The 13,474-nt window shown below is 39.9% G+C and overlaps 1 pseudogene; it reads left to right on the plus strand.

The window, feature by feature from the left end:
• The first annotated feature begins 918 nt into the window (after positions 1-918).
• On the plus strand, positions 919-1,017 carry LOC141625115 (small nucleolar RNA R71; annotated as a pseudogene).
• Positions 1,018-13,474: the final 12,457 nt, after the last annotated feature.

Genomic DNA, 13,474 nt, shown 5'->3' on the forward strand with positions numbered 1-13,474 from the left:
GATTCACAACATCTTCATCAACGGGCCTCTTCGGCCCTTCGTACCTTGTACCACTCCTCAAATGGATGGCACTCACCGATTCTTGTCTTGGGGGATTACCTTGAGGTGGTAATTTTCCCTTTTGTCTTTGTGAACTTGAAGACGCCAATTGAGACATTTGGGTCTCCAACATCTTTGTGTGAGCTAGTATGTTGTTAATCGTGATGTCTTTTGCTTGGCTTTCCTTTTGCATTTGAGTGAAAAATTCCTGTTGGTTCTTTTGCATTTGGAGGACCGCTTTTTGAACATCAAAACCTTGGTCATTTGTTTGATTGTATGGAGTTTGGTTTTGATAACTTTGGTTTTGATTGTAAAAGGGTCTTTGAGCTTGGTTTCTCACTGGAGGTAGGGTGTATGTTGTTTGAGGGTTTTGAACATTTTGGCTTTTGTATGAGAGGTTGGGATGAAATTTGGTGTTTTCATTATAATAGTTGGAATAAGGAGTACCACTCTTGTATGCTTGGAAAGCATTCACTTGTTCCCCTACATTCGCTTTGGTCATGTCCCAAAGTTCCACAACTCTCACATACTCCACTTGGAATTGATGAAGACGCCACCATGGCATTAACATGTTGCTTAGGCGATTTAGAGACTTCTTCAAGCTTAGCCATAGTCTTTTCAAACTTCAAATTAATGGTATCAATATGAGCACTAAGTTGAGCACCCAATTGAGTAATAGAGTCCACTTCATGCTTTCCTCCTCTAGTAGCCTTACGAGGTCTACTATATTGTGAGTTATGGACCGCCATTTCCTCAATCTTGTTCCATGTTTGATTATCATCAACTTCGGTAAACATACCATTTGATCCCAAATTGAGAATATTTCGGGAGTCTTCATATAGACCATTCCAAAATTGTTGTACATGGAACCACTCGCTAAGTCCATGATGTGGACAAGATCGGCAAGTATCCTTGAATCTCTCCCATGCTTAATACAAAGATTCCTCATCCCTTTGTTTGAACCCGGTGATTTGGGCTATCAACATGTTAGTCTTTTCCGGAGGATAGAATTTCTTGTAGAAAGCAAGTGCCAATTTCTTCCAAGAATCAATACCAAGAGTAGCCTTATCAAGGCTCTTTAACAATTGTTTCGCGGAACCAATCAAAGAAAAAGGAAATAAGACCCATCGAATTTGGTCTTGAGTAACTCCGGTTTGAGAAATCGCATCACAATAGTCACAAAAAGTCTCCATATGAGAATGAGGGTCTTCACTAGGCATCCCCCCTAATTGACTTCTCTCAACTAATTGTATAAATGCGGATTTTGCAATGAAATTACTGATCAAATGTTGTGGTGTGGGAGTACCATTTGGTAGGTTTCCTCGGTTGGTACGGAATGTGATGAAAATTTAAGCATTGTGGTTGAATTTTGTGGTTGGTTATGTGTTGGGTTATCCTCTCCTTCTCTTGCAAAAGGGTTGATGAACTCAATATTATTTGGTTGAATGTCCACAATCTCACCAATACCTCTCAAAGTATTTCTACCAAGTCTTCTATTGTTGGTCAAAGTTCTTTCAATTTCAAGATCAATAGGTAACAAGTTACCTTCTGATCTCCTAGACATGCAAAATATCAAACAACTTGAAAACAATTAGAACAAACCTTGATGAGTTTGACTTTCCCAAGGTAAAGAAAGACACAACTAAAAACAATAAAAGAAAATCAATTCAAGTTAACACCGTCCCTGGCAACGGCGCCATTTTTGGTCAGTGTATGGATTTTGGTTACTTGTCATTAAGTGTTACCTAGATCAAAACAATATTTATAACTTCACAAACTACTCTACTTTTAGTAAAGAGGTAAGTAAAGGTCAGATCCCAAGGGACGGGTATTGATGTAGGATTTTCGATTGCAAGTGGTTGTGTCTAAGGGTGTCACAATTTGGGTTGAGGTAGGAGATCAACTAAACTAAATAAAAATGCAAACCAAATAATGAAAGTAAGTAATATTATTAAAATGAGATGTAAACAATTGATTAAAGCACTAGGGTGTCATGGGTTCATAGGGGATTCATGGGATTTGATCATACAAACATATTCTCTACTAGATGCAAGCAATTATTGTTGTGATGGGATCGAGTTAGTGTACATCTTACAATCCCTAGGAAGGTTTGGGTCCCGGAGCCGAATCGATTAGATTTACAACACCTACAACTCGACTTAATCCTCTCTATCCAACTATATGCATGGTCTAATGAGACTCGAGTTGGTTTATGTCTTACAAGTCTCATTGAAAAGGTAAGTGATGGGTAAAAAAATGCAAGGATCCATAGGCTGTCATTTCATCAAACATAACATGTGCATAAGTTAAAATCACAACAAGCAAGCAAATTAATTATGAAAACATATTAGATTAAGCATGAATCAATCCCCATGTTGGTTTCCCCTAATTCCCCATTAACCCTTGTTAAGGAAACTACTCACTCATTATCAAATTTAACATGCTAACAAGGTTGTCAATCATACTAGCAAGGCAAAACATGATGAACAAATGAAGATGATTTACAATAATTAAAAAGGATTAAGAGAGAATTATACCTATAAAGATGATTCTAAATAATAATGCAAAGAATAACAGAAGTACTTGATGATTGATGGAAGGTTGTCAATCCTCCAAATAAACCTAAATAATCTTCTAATTACCCCAAATAAATGATGAAAAATATAGAAATTAAGGAATGATTAAGAAATGAGATTTGTATTAATGGTAACTTAAGGATTGATTACAAGATTAAGAGAGTATTAGGACTTGATTAAGATCCTATTAAGATGACATGATAATCTAGGTAGTACAATGGGGTATTTATACTAGGGATTAGGTACAAAGATTAGGGTTACTAAGGGCTTAAATGACTATTAATACCCTCTAGAAAAGTTGAGGAAGTGCTTCTCTCCAAAGAGATGCTCATCTCCGTTTTGGTGGTCTTCAAGTAATACGCTCGTCCCGAGCGTCTTGGCTGAGGGACGGTTGGTTCTGGAGCAGAATCCGAGCGGATTGTGGGTCGGGAAGCTCGGATCATGAGGCCTCAAGACGAGCATCTTGGCATCGGATGCTCGGACTGTAGCAGGGCGACACTCGTCCTTGGCACTACGACGCTTGGATTTCTTCACAGTCAGTTCTCTTCTTTTCTTTCTGGAACAATCCTAGGGGATCTTGTTGGAGATGCAAGGATCCTTTCATCATTGCTCAATCTACTTTATTATCTACATAGGCCTTCTAGCATTGTCTTCCCTTTGATGCTTGGTCATTGAATTCGATCAATTTGGCTCCTTTTTGTCATGAAAATGCAAGGTTTGCACTCCTTTCCTACCAAGGGATCAAAACCTCAAAGAATGTGAAAAACGAGAAACTAAAGATAGTAAATGACCCAATTATACACTAAAAAGCATAGGAACGAGGCTAATTCGGGGACTAAATATGCTCAAATATGAGTCACATCATATTCATTAGCGCTTGCAGCAAGGCTTGACGGTGTTCAAATGAGCTTTAGATTAGTTGCCAAATCGAGACATCGGCCTTAGTCTTTTGGAGCTACTTAATGAGGGAAGCCTCTGAGGTCGACCCTTCACTAAGTACCTCGACTAAAGTAGGTTCTTTTGAGGATCCCTTATCTAGAACATCCTTAGCAATAGAAGTGTGGCTCGCCTTCTTAACTCGATAGGGGCGCCCAGATCGAGTCAGATGATTGGATTCAAGGACATCCTTCCTTAGTTTCAAGATTTCATCTTGGGTTCGTCGGACAATAGCTCCTTTGGTAAGGTAGATATCATCTTCATTATCGTTCCAAATTCCATGGATTTCATTCCCACTCCGGAGAATGTATGGTGTGCAGTCGATACCAAAATACCCAAATCGAACTTCATTCTTCGGGCTTGGAAGGTACTATGAACAATAAATGAACTCCTTCCCTAAAAACAAACCCTTTAGAGGATAAACGAGCCGGATCAAATGGGTCATATCAATACTGTCTTCGACAAATACGGCATTCGTGTGATCACCAAATGGGTTGGTCACGTTGTTGGGTTTGACTGTCGGGATTGGGAGTGTTCCACTCTCGATCATATCTTATATTTTATGTTTGGGACGGAAGCAATTTTCCGTGTCATGCCCCTTGTCTTGATGGTATGCACAATATGCGTCATGCTTGTACCATTTATTTCGTTATTCCATCGGTGGTTTAGGGGTTCGGCCAATGGGGTTCAATTTCCCCTAGGCCATGAGTCTTTCTAAGGCGTAGGTGTAGATACACCCTATGTCAGTAAATGCTCTTGGACTAGAGCGTAGAGGCCCTTTGGAAGTTTCGCCTGTAAGGCTAATAGCTTGAACATGGTTGGCACTAGCATGTACCTTTGATTTAGAGGAAGAGGCCCCAGTATACCCCTTCGGTTTCTCCATCTCAGCAGCTCGGAGGTCATCTTCGATTTTCCTCCCACACCATGTCAATTCTTTGAAAGTGCTAAAGTTTTGATACTTCAATACATCACGGTAGACGGGTCAGAGATTCTTCCCAAATTTATCTACCATTTCTGTTTCTTCGGGTTTCCTTGCTATCTTCACGCTCTCTGTACGTCATCCGGCTAGGAAATCAGTGAATCCTTCCTTTTCATTTTGAGTCATAACTTCCAGAGTCCTCATAGTGGTTTGTATCTCTGTGTTATCAGCATAATGTTTGCGAAACTCTACGGTGATGTCCTCAAACGTAGGGTAGTTATTCAGTTCAAGGTTATAAAACTAGCCCTTGGGTGTTTCCTCAAAGACTGAGCAAAGATGGCAGAAAGCATACTTGCAGGTAAAACTTTCATGGTAAGGTGTTCTTTGTAGGACTGAATGTGTTGGAGAGGGTCTTCCGTTCCTTTAAACTTTGGGATGTCAGTGAGCACAAAGTTCTTAGGGTGTTCATCTTGGACCGGAGCATAGGTCCTAGAGTTCTCATAATGGATGCTCTACTCCTGAGAGAGCTTCAGTTGATCTTCAATGAGGTTGAACCGTTTTTCAAATTAAGTCATTTCTGGTAGGGTAGTCACATTGTTTTCCCCATTAATCTTAGCCTCAACGGCTCCCAATCGAGTCATCATCAACTCCAAAGTCTCGCCCAGCTTAGTGACGGCGGCTTCCATTGCTTTCTTTCGGGTTTAAGGTGGACTTTCTAAAAGAAAAACCCTGAACCAATCAATACTCAAACCAAAATCCCCTGCACAATTAAGGACTCAACTCAAAGACTTTACCTTTGACTGAGACTTGACTCAAAGAAAGAACTAGACCCAGAAAATGAGCTGAATGGCTCACTTGTAAGGGGTCACATGGGAGAGGGGTCTACACCTAACAAGGGCTATGACTCGACTCAACTAACTTCTTGTCTTATACTTGACATCGACTTGGTGTGACTAACCCGTGATTGAACCAAACTTGGTTCATGGGTTCATCGTAACGTCTGTAGTGTCCTAATAGAGATGTTTCGTGGTTTGACTTTGACCAAATGGTCGACATACTTGACTTGGACCTAAGAAGTGACTTGGGTAACCCACTAGGGTCGTGTATTGGCTAGACACACGGTTCACTTGAACCTACGACACGACCAAACATGACTCGAAACATATTGCTCGGGAACGGTTCGATGAGAAAAACATTTTGGAATCGATTGAAAATGGATGATTGGAAAATGAGATTTTATATGGGCAGCATGCCGGCTACAAAAAGCTCATTTTGGTCGAAAAACCAACATCTATTTCGGCAGCATTCCGAGTTGTAAAACATGCTTGATTTGAAGAAGGTCTTCGAAAAAACGGTTTTGACAATATTAGTTGAGATTTTCGAAAAAAACATGGAGGATGATCACATTGCACATAAGAATTCGCATATTAATTGTGCATGAACCTAGACTCTTCTAAGTCTCGGTCGGTCCTCTAATTGGGTCTATGTCAATGATCCACCTTATTAAAGAAAGTCAAGCCTCCCCTATGCAGAAGTGTGCAATATGGTCAAAGCAAGTACTTAAAGATCTCGGCGGTACCATCTTGATATTTAAATCGGCATAGTGGGCATCACCTCCTAACCATTGAAATGGTCCAATGGGTGAGGTGGTCCTCCTAAAGTCTTGAATGGGTAATGCATGTATGCAAAACGAATCATAGTGTTAGTCCTATTAGCCATCATTTTCCTTTTCAAGTTACAACTCCTCAGCGGAGTCACCAAAATGTGGATGTGGGGAAAATGGAGGGTATTATCCACGGGGTAGAAAATCGTCTTGGAGTCGCCACCAAATTTAAGGAAATATGAGAACCATTTTTGAAAATCAGATTTGAGTTCGTTGTTGAAAGTACGTGGTGGGAAGTTCGTTAATAAAATACCCACCCCCGCCAGTTGTAATAACGGCCTCTACTTGGGACTATGATGGCTAATGGATAAGACTACAATCGTTATATGAGAATGGTAAACACCATTTTGATCCTAACATGTGAGCTTGGTTTCTAATCGTTTATTGCATCTATTCTACTTTATCCAAGTGATTAAGCATGTGAGGTTGACTTGAGCTATGCTAACAAGCATTCACAAACATGGCTTGGGGGGGAGGGAAGCAATTGGGGCACTACATATTACAACCCAGACGATTCTCGTCGACTTAATTTACAAACAATTGAATTAAAGATACAACTCGATCTAAATACAATTGCTAAACATGATACATGACTCACGCTTGACACAAACTAGCCTACTTAGACGTCTTGAAATACGTGCCATATGGTGAGGTCACGGCTCACATGGACTTCGTCCTTGGCCTTTTCATCGTTTTGCGCACTCGCTTTGATTTAATTAATTAAATACTTCAATTTAACTAACTAAAGCAAAGGTTTTGTAAAATCGTTTTGACTCAAAATAAATGACTAACTAGACCCATATTTAAAATACAAATTACATTGCTTAAAATTATAATGAAATAATTACAACGATTAAATAACAATAACAGTTGAAATAAACCGCAATAATAAACAAAACAAAACAAAACAGATCCAAAGAGTGGCACGAAGACTGAGGCGTCACACGGCAAAACACACGGCCAAAGGGGAGGTCAAAATTGACTATTCTAGTCATGAAGTGTCATGAATTGGATGCTAAGCATGCGCAATTCAACTAGCGAGAAATTGCCATAAGAAGAGATTAATTCATTAAATTCTTTAAAGAAATTCAATTAAAATCCTATGTCGGGTTTTGTTGACCTATGAATGTCTAATTCATTTAACATGCATTCTACATATTAATTAGGCCAAACGGGATTTAACAATAACGATACAAATAAACATACATGCATCATAAATCAACTAAAACAAATTGAATATATGATTTAATCTTAACTATTTCATAATTAAAATTAAAACAAGTCATTAAACATGTGAATATATTAAATTAATCAAAATTTCATTTTAATTAATTTAGAGAGAGTAACAAACACATTAATTCATTTTATAAATTGAGCATGCAATTATTCTAATTAAACATGTTATAGTCATAAATTGAAATACTAAGCATGGGATTAACTAATCCTAAATAGCATTTAAACCATCATTAGTATTGTAGTTACGAAACATATTAACAAACATGAGACGATAAATAAAAGTCGAAATCAAAAGCAAATAAAAGGCCCTTAAGCCGTGTACCACACGAGAAAAAGAGAGAAATTGAGGCGGGATTTTGTGCTCCCTCAACTTACATGTAGACTTGGACACCACTCGGGATCCCGCGTGCAAGTGTTGCTTAGAAGGCGCATCGTTGACGATTGTAAAACAAATATCGAAATAATTTAACAAAACCAATTTCGAAAACAAAAACAATTTCTCGTGTAAAAGGGCACTTCGTGCAGCGATTTTCAAATGAAGAATGTGAGTTCGTTTCTTAACCAAATCTCATTCCGAAAGATTTTCTAGAATCCTTTAATTCCAAATTTTCAAAATTTGAAAAGAAACAGATGCAAAAAGTACTTTGAAATGACAAAAAAAATGAGTGAGAACAGGTGCAGTTCGCAAGTTCAGAAAACACGATTTTGTAGCATTTCATGCAACGATTTTCAAACAGTGATTATGCCTTCGTTTCTCAACGTAAATCGATTTCGAAAGGTGTTCTAGAATTCTTAGACTCCAAAGATTTGATATTTACCAAAAAAAACCAGACGAAAAACTATTGTAAAATGACGAGATTTAGACGAGAATAAATGCTGTCCAGAACGCGAGAAAACACGAATTGGAGAGCGGATTCACGCTCGAAAATTCATCTAATATTTTATATGAACCTTGTAATAGGTTTTTGGGTTTGAGAGGCTTCTAGGGTTGCTTTCTTACGTGAGTTTTAAGGGGCAAGTGCTTAGATTTTTGTTGGTTGAAAATCCCGTGTATGGTCTCGTGTTTTTCGTCCTTTTTTTCGGTGTGTATCTGTTTGTTTATATTGGAAATGGGAACGGGGTGCTTCTAGAGTTAGGTTTGCTGGTAAGATAGCTTGCTTGTGGAAGTTGTAAATGAATGTGGTCGAAATATGGAGTGCGGAGGTGAATATGTCGGTTTTGGAAAAGATAATTTAAGGATATTCGGTTTCTGTTTTGTGAAGATTTCGTGAGCTGTTTAGATAGGCAAAATATATTCTCTTACTTGGGGAATAAGTAAGATAAAATAGGGGAGGAGATGGGTTAGATGGGGGCTCGAAAAGGGACGGGTTTGCACTATGTTTTGGTGCGGTAAAACAAGGGCTCGGGTTTGGTTGTGGGTGCGGGTTTTGGCATGGGTTAGGGCTAGGTTAGGACGTTGGGTCATGGGCTAGGTGGTGGGTGTGGTCTAGGTTAAATGGGAGTTGGGTTGGGTGGTGTTTGGCTGTCGAGTTTGGGCTCGAAAACAGGGGACACGGGTTGGTTGGGGGTGCTTGAGACATGTATTTGGGGAAGAAAAGGGAAGATGATGGGTGGTGGCATGGGGGTTCAAACCCGGGACCAAGTGGGGATGGTATGTGCCAAAGCTACTCCTCGAAACTTGTGGTCAAATTTGTTCTAAAATCGAGCTTAAAACCGTCTCAAAAATCCGTTTAAAACCGCTTAAAAAATCAATTCTTCGAATTAAAATAAAGCGTCAAAACACGAAACCGTCACACATTTAAATTCGAATAAATTCAAAACAAAAATTTTGAAGAGTAATTTATTTTTCAAATAAATTATAAAATCTTTAATTTTTAAATAAACTCGAAAATAATGAAAACCGATGAAATAAATTTCATTTATTTCGAAATAATTTAAATTTTATTTAAATTATTAAACCGTCAAATAAAGCTTGTCTCACATCACAAAACGGAATCCGCTAACGAGCGATGTAAGTAAACATGTGTCCTATCATCGTCGGTTTTGTCGGGATTTCTGTAAATTCCAATATCGACGGATACGGGTATCTACACCCTTTCATAGCTTTGGTCCACATACTCTTGGGTAATGGTGGGTGGGTTGTTTGGTTGAAGAGACATGCCAAATAGCCCACGAATTATCCCAAGAGAATCCTTTTGAGCCTTTGCACCGTGGTAAGAATCTTGGACATACTTGTGATGCCTCTCATTTTGGACTCCAAATTGGTGTTCCACTTGGATTCTCCATTCATTTTGCTCCTTCCACAAGGCCGTGTTTGCCGCCATTCTTTGGTCTTGTTGTTGTTGTTGCCAAAGACGGTCGACCTCTTAATTATCAAGCATTTCCTTCATCATTGTCGTTTGAGCCAATGCGACCTCCGTGATCAACCTCCCGTATTCATCAACTACACTTCTCCATTGATCCATGTTCTCCAATCTAAGCCCTTGTTGTTCTTGCCAAGTTCGGATTTCCTCCACTTGCCCACAAATAGTAGCAAAGACCTCCCTTGTGTCATTGAAATACTCAAACATAGTTTGTTACCATGGGGTAACCAGAGCACTCAAGCTTCCCCCCGCTTCATACATGGGAGTGTCTTGGTGGGTAGTATGAGTGGTGAAGGTAGGTTGAGTGAAAGTACCCTCAAGATGGAGAACCTCTCTTTCTTCTTCTCTCTTTTCATTTCCTCTTCTTACTTGACTTTGCCCTTGAGGACCTTACCTTTGGACTACCAATTTAGCGCTTCCGGGTCGGAATGGCAAACGAAATCACGCGCCATTTACCCTCTTGGTCGTGGAGAATTTGGTGGCCTAGGAAGGATTAGGAAGCCTTGCTCATGAGCGCCCAACCAGACTCCTCTCAAAGGTTTTGTGCCAAGAACATGGAACATCTTAAACTTCACAAGAGCATCTCTATGGTACACATTGTAGCCTCCACATTTGTTGACATTTTGGTTGTCGGGGACACCCACCTCATAATGATCCATAAAGAAAGATACCAAGCCACCTTAGTTAATGTTTACAACCCCGGGTTGGTGCGATGCTTTATGCAAGAATCAATTAATAGCGTAGCCCAGTCCGGGCATCCAACTCCTTTCGGTAACATGGTGTAGATCCACGACCTCACGGTTTGCTTGATTTTGGTAGGTTCACCCATGGAAGTGAAAAGAGAAGTGAGAAAACAGGTCAATATACGGATGGCTGGTTTTGTTATGGTGGAAACCTTATCATCTTTATTTGTGATTCTCACACATGTTAGCTCATCCCACAAATAATCGTCTTCCCAGAGCAACTAGGATTTTGGATGGAGGCCTACAGATGTGAAGTATCTCTTTTATTGTATCATATGTCTCCGTGTGCCATTGCGTATTCAATCAGAATCTCACAACTTTCTCACCAGTCTCCGGTACAATCTCCTCGGTCACCGTAGAGATGAATTCATAGGTATAGGATCGGTAAGTGTTACACCAACCCTCTCCATCATTGGTCTAGCATAAGTCATTAGGCCAAGCTCCTCCAAAGTGGCATCATCAAGAAAAGTGGTGGTAATAAGTGGATGGCGCCTAGGCTCTACTAGACAGTCATAAAACTTCTTGTGTTGTTTTTTCATGTTTTCACTTCCCATATACATCTCCTCATATTCTTCCTCACTACCCTCTTCCATAATCACTTCGTCCGGTCCCTCCACCATATGTCTCTTCCTTTGCCTTGTTGTAGGTTCTCTCATTCTTGTCATTGTCCCTACAAATAATTTGGATACTAAAACAAAAAAGAACCCTCAAAAGCAGTTTTTCAGTCTATGAGGCAAATCAACAAACACCTTGTGTGCACTTGGCTTTAGATGAGTGTAAATGGTGTTTGTTGATTTCTCTTGTGTGACACCCCAATTATCCGGCCAAGATAATTGAAGCATTACCATCTCCGTTTCCCAAGGCAGTGAAATCGGAATTACAATTAAGAAACTTTATTAAATAAATAACAAGTTTAGTGATTACAAAACCTGAATGAATAAATAAAAGAATACCATTCATGACTACTATCTATGTTATCTATCAACTATCCAAGTACTCGACTCCAAGTCCAAAGCGTGGCACAAATACCGATCACGTCAACAAGCAAAACCTGTACTTAACCTGCTTCCCATATGATCGGAAATATCATATGGATCGACACAGGCCACCTCGGAAATAGGTGTCATTTACACAGACACAACAAACGTCAGTTTCAATAAATAAAGTGTGACATGACTCATGTGTGAATATACAACATGACTATGATATGAATGAGACACTATCAAACAACCACCACCGCGGTATCGGGCCACGCCCAGACATACCGACAAACACATTGGTACCGGGACACGCCCAGACATACAAACAATCACAAACAAGTACCAGGACACGCCCAGACATACCGGGTCCGGAAGCCAACCGGATCCCCTGCCAGACGTCGTGTCTCAACCACACGAGTCCCTCCGTAACTCAAGCCATTAATGTGCACATCCCTCTTTTAGTGGGAAGCTCCATGAGGCGACCTGAGCGTGAGGCGATCACCTAACCGCCTCACGTCTCCATAACAACAAGTAAGCCGCCAAGTCCTCCGACAATCAAGATAATACAATCAATGTAAGATACCGTATAACATGCCAATTACCGACTCATTCAATCCAAATGAATGACATATGACTCATTTAACAATTAGACAAAGTATTAAAACTGAGTAGGATAATCCTACCTCACAGCATCCGCATAAGCCATCCGTCAAACACAAGCTAAGTCCGTCTCGTAAAACCGTCTCACAAAACCCATTTCCTAAAATACGATAATAATACAAATACGTATAAATATACCAATATAATACGTATATAAATGCCTATAATATTAATCAAATACATATGCAAATACGTATAAATATACTAATCTATTTATACAAATATGTATAAGACTAATTAAACTCGCCTTATACAACTACCTAAAACCCGACTAAAATTCATTTACCACCACCACCTCCGCTGCCACCATGGACCACCACCACTAGCCACGGTGGCCACGACCAGCAGCAGCACCCATGGCCAACACCAACGACAACCCTCGACACCAACAACCCCACCCGCAATAACCACACACACCATACAGACACTCAACCCAACACTACTCCAGCCACCACCCTCACAACCGTTACCCCACCTAGACACGGTGGTCGCCATAGACGACCACCCCAATACCCGACAGCCACGACGGCAACAAACAAGAATACCACGACAACATACAACACCCCTAAAACCTGTCTGTACACCCCCCTTTCTACCCCAGATCCCGACCACCACAACGACCCATTCCACCACCCAAGACCACCACTCCGACCTCCTCACTCCCCTCGACACAACCCACCCAAGGTCAACCTAAAACAACCATGGATGGTGGGTCAAAAATCCGTCTTAAAAGGGTCGCACAAAACAGCTATAAACAAGTATATGCTCGGTCAAACCAGTTTCGGTGGTCAACGGTGGGTCAACGAAGGTCTAGGTTGGTCAAGTTTGAGGCGGGTCAAATAAAATAATGTATATAAGCTAGTGAGGCGGTCTTACCTTACGAAGTCGAGGCAGAGGGACGAAATTCTCCTTCTCTTTTCTCTTCCTCTCATCTCCTCTTTTCTCTCTTTTTCTCTCTATAATTTGGTGGTGGATTTTATGAGATTGCAAATGAATAAGGGTACGGGATAAAGGAGTGTATATATATAGGGTGAGTATATGTATGTTTATACATACATCGTATTATTATTATTATTATTATCCCATCATTATTATTATTACTACTATTATTATTATTATTATTCCGTCTCAAGCCCAACTCGCTAAATACAATAAAATATTATTATTATATAATTATTAAATACGGAGTATTACAATCTTCCCCCCTTAAAATAAACTTCGTCCCCGAAGTTTCACCTCACTCTTCCCTTTCTGACTATTCCCTCAATTCTCACGTGTACTCTCTTCACAAAGTTCGGTGTTCCATTCTCACTACTTCCTCTAAACTCTCAGTATTTCCTGACATTCAGTATTTTCTTT

The sequence above is a fragment of the Silene latifolia genome, chromosome X (genome assembly GCF_048544455.1).
Source record: "Silene latifolia isolate original U9 population chromosome X, ASM4854445v1, whole genome shotgun sequence".
Taxonomy (NCBI): Eukaryota; Viridiplantae; Streptophyta; class Magnoliopsida; order Caryophyllales; family Caryophyllaceae; genus Silene; species Silene latifolia.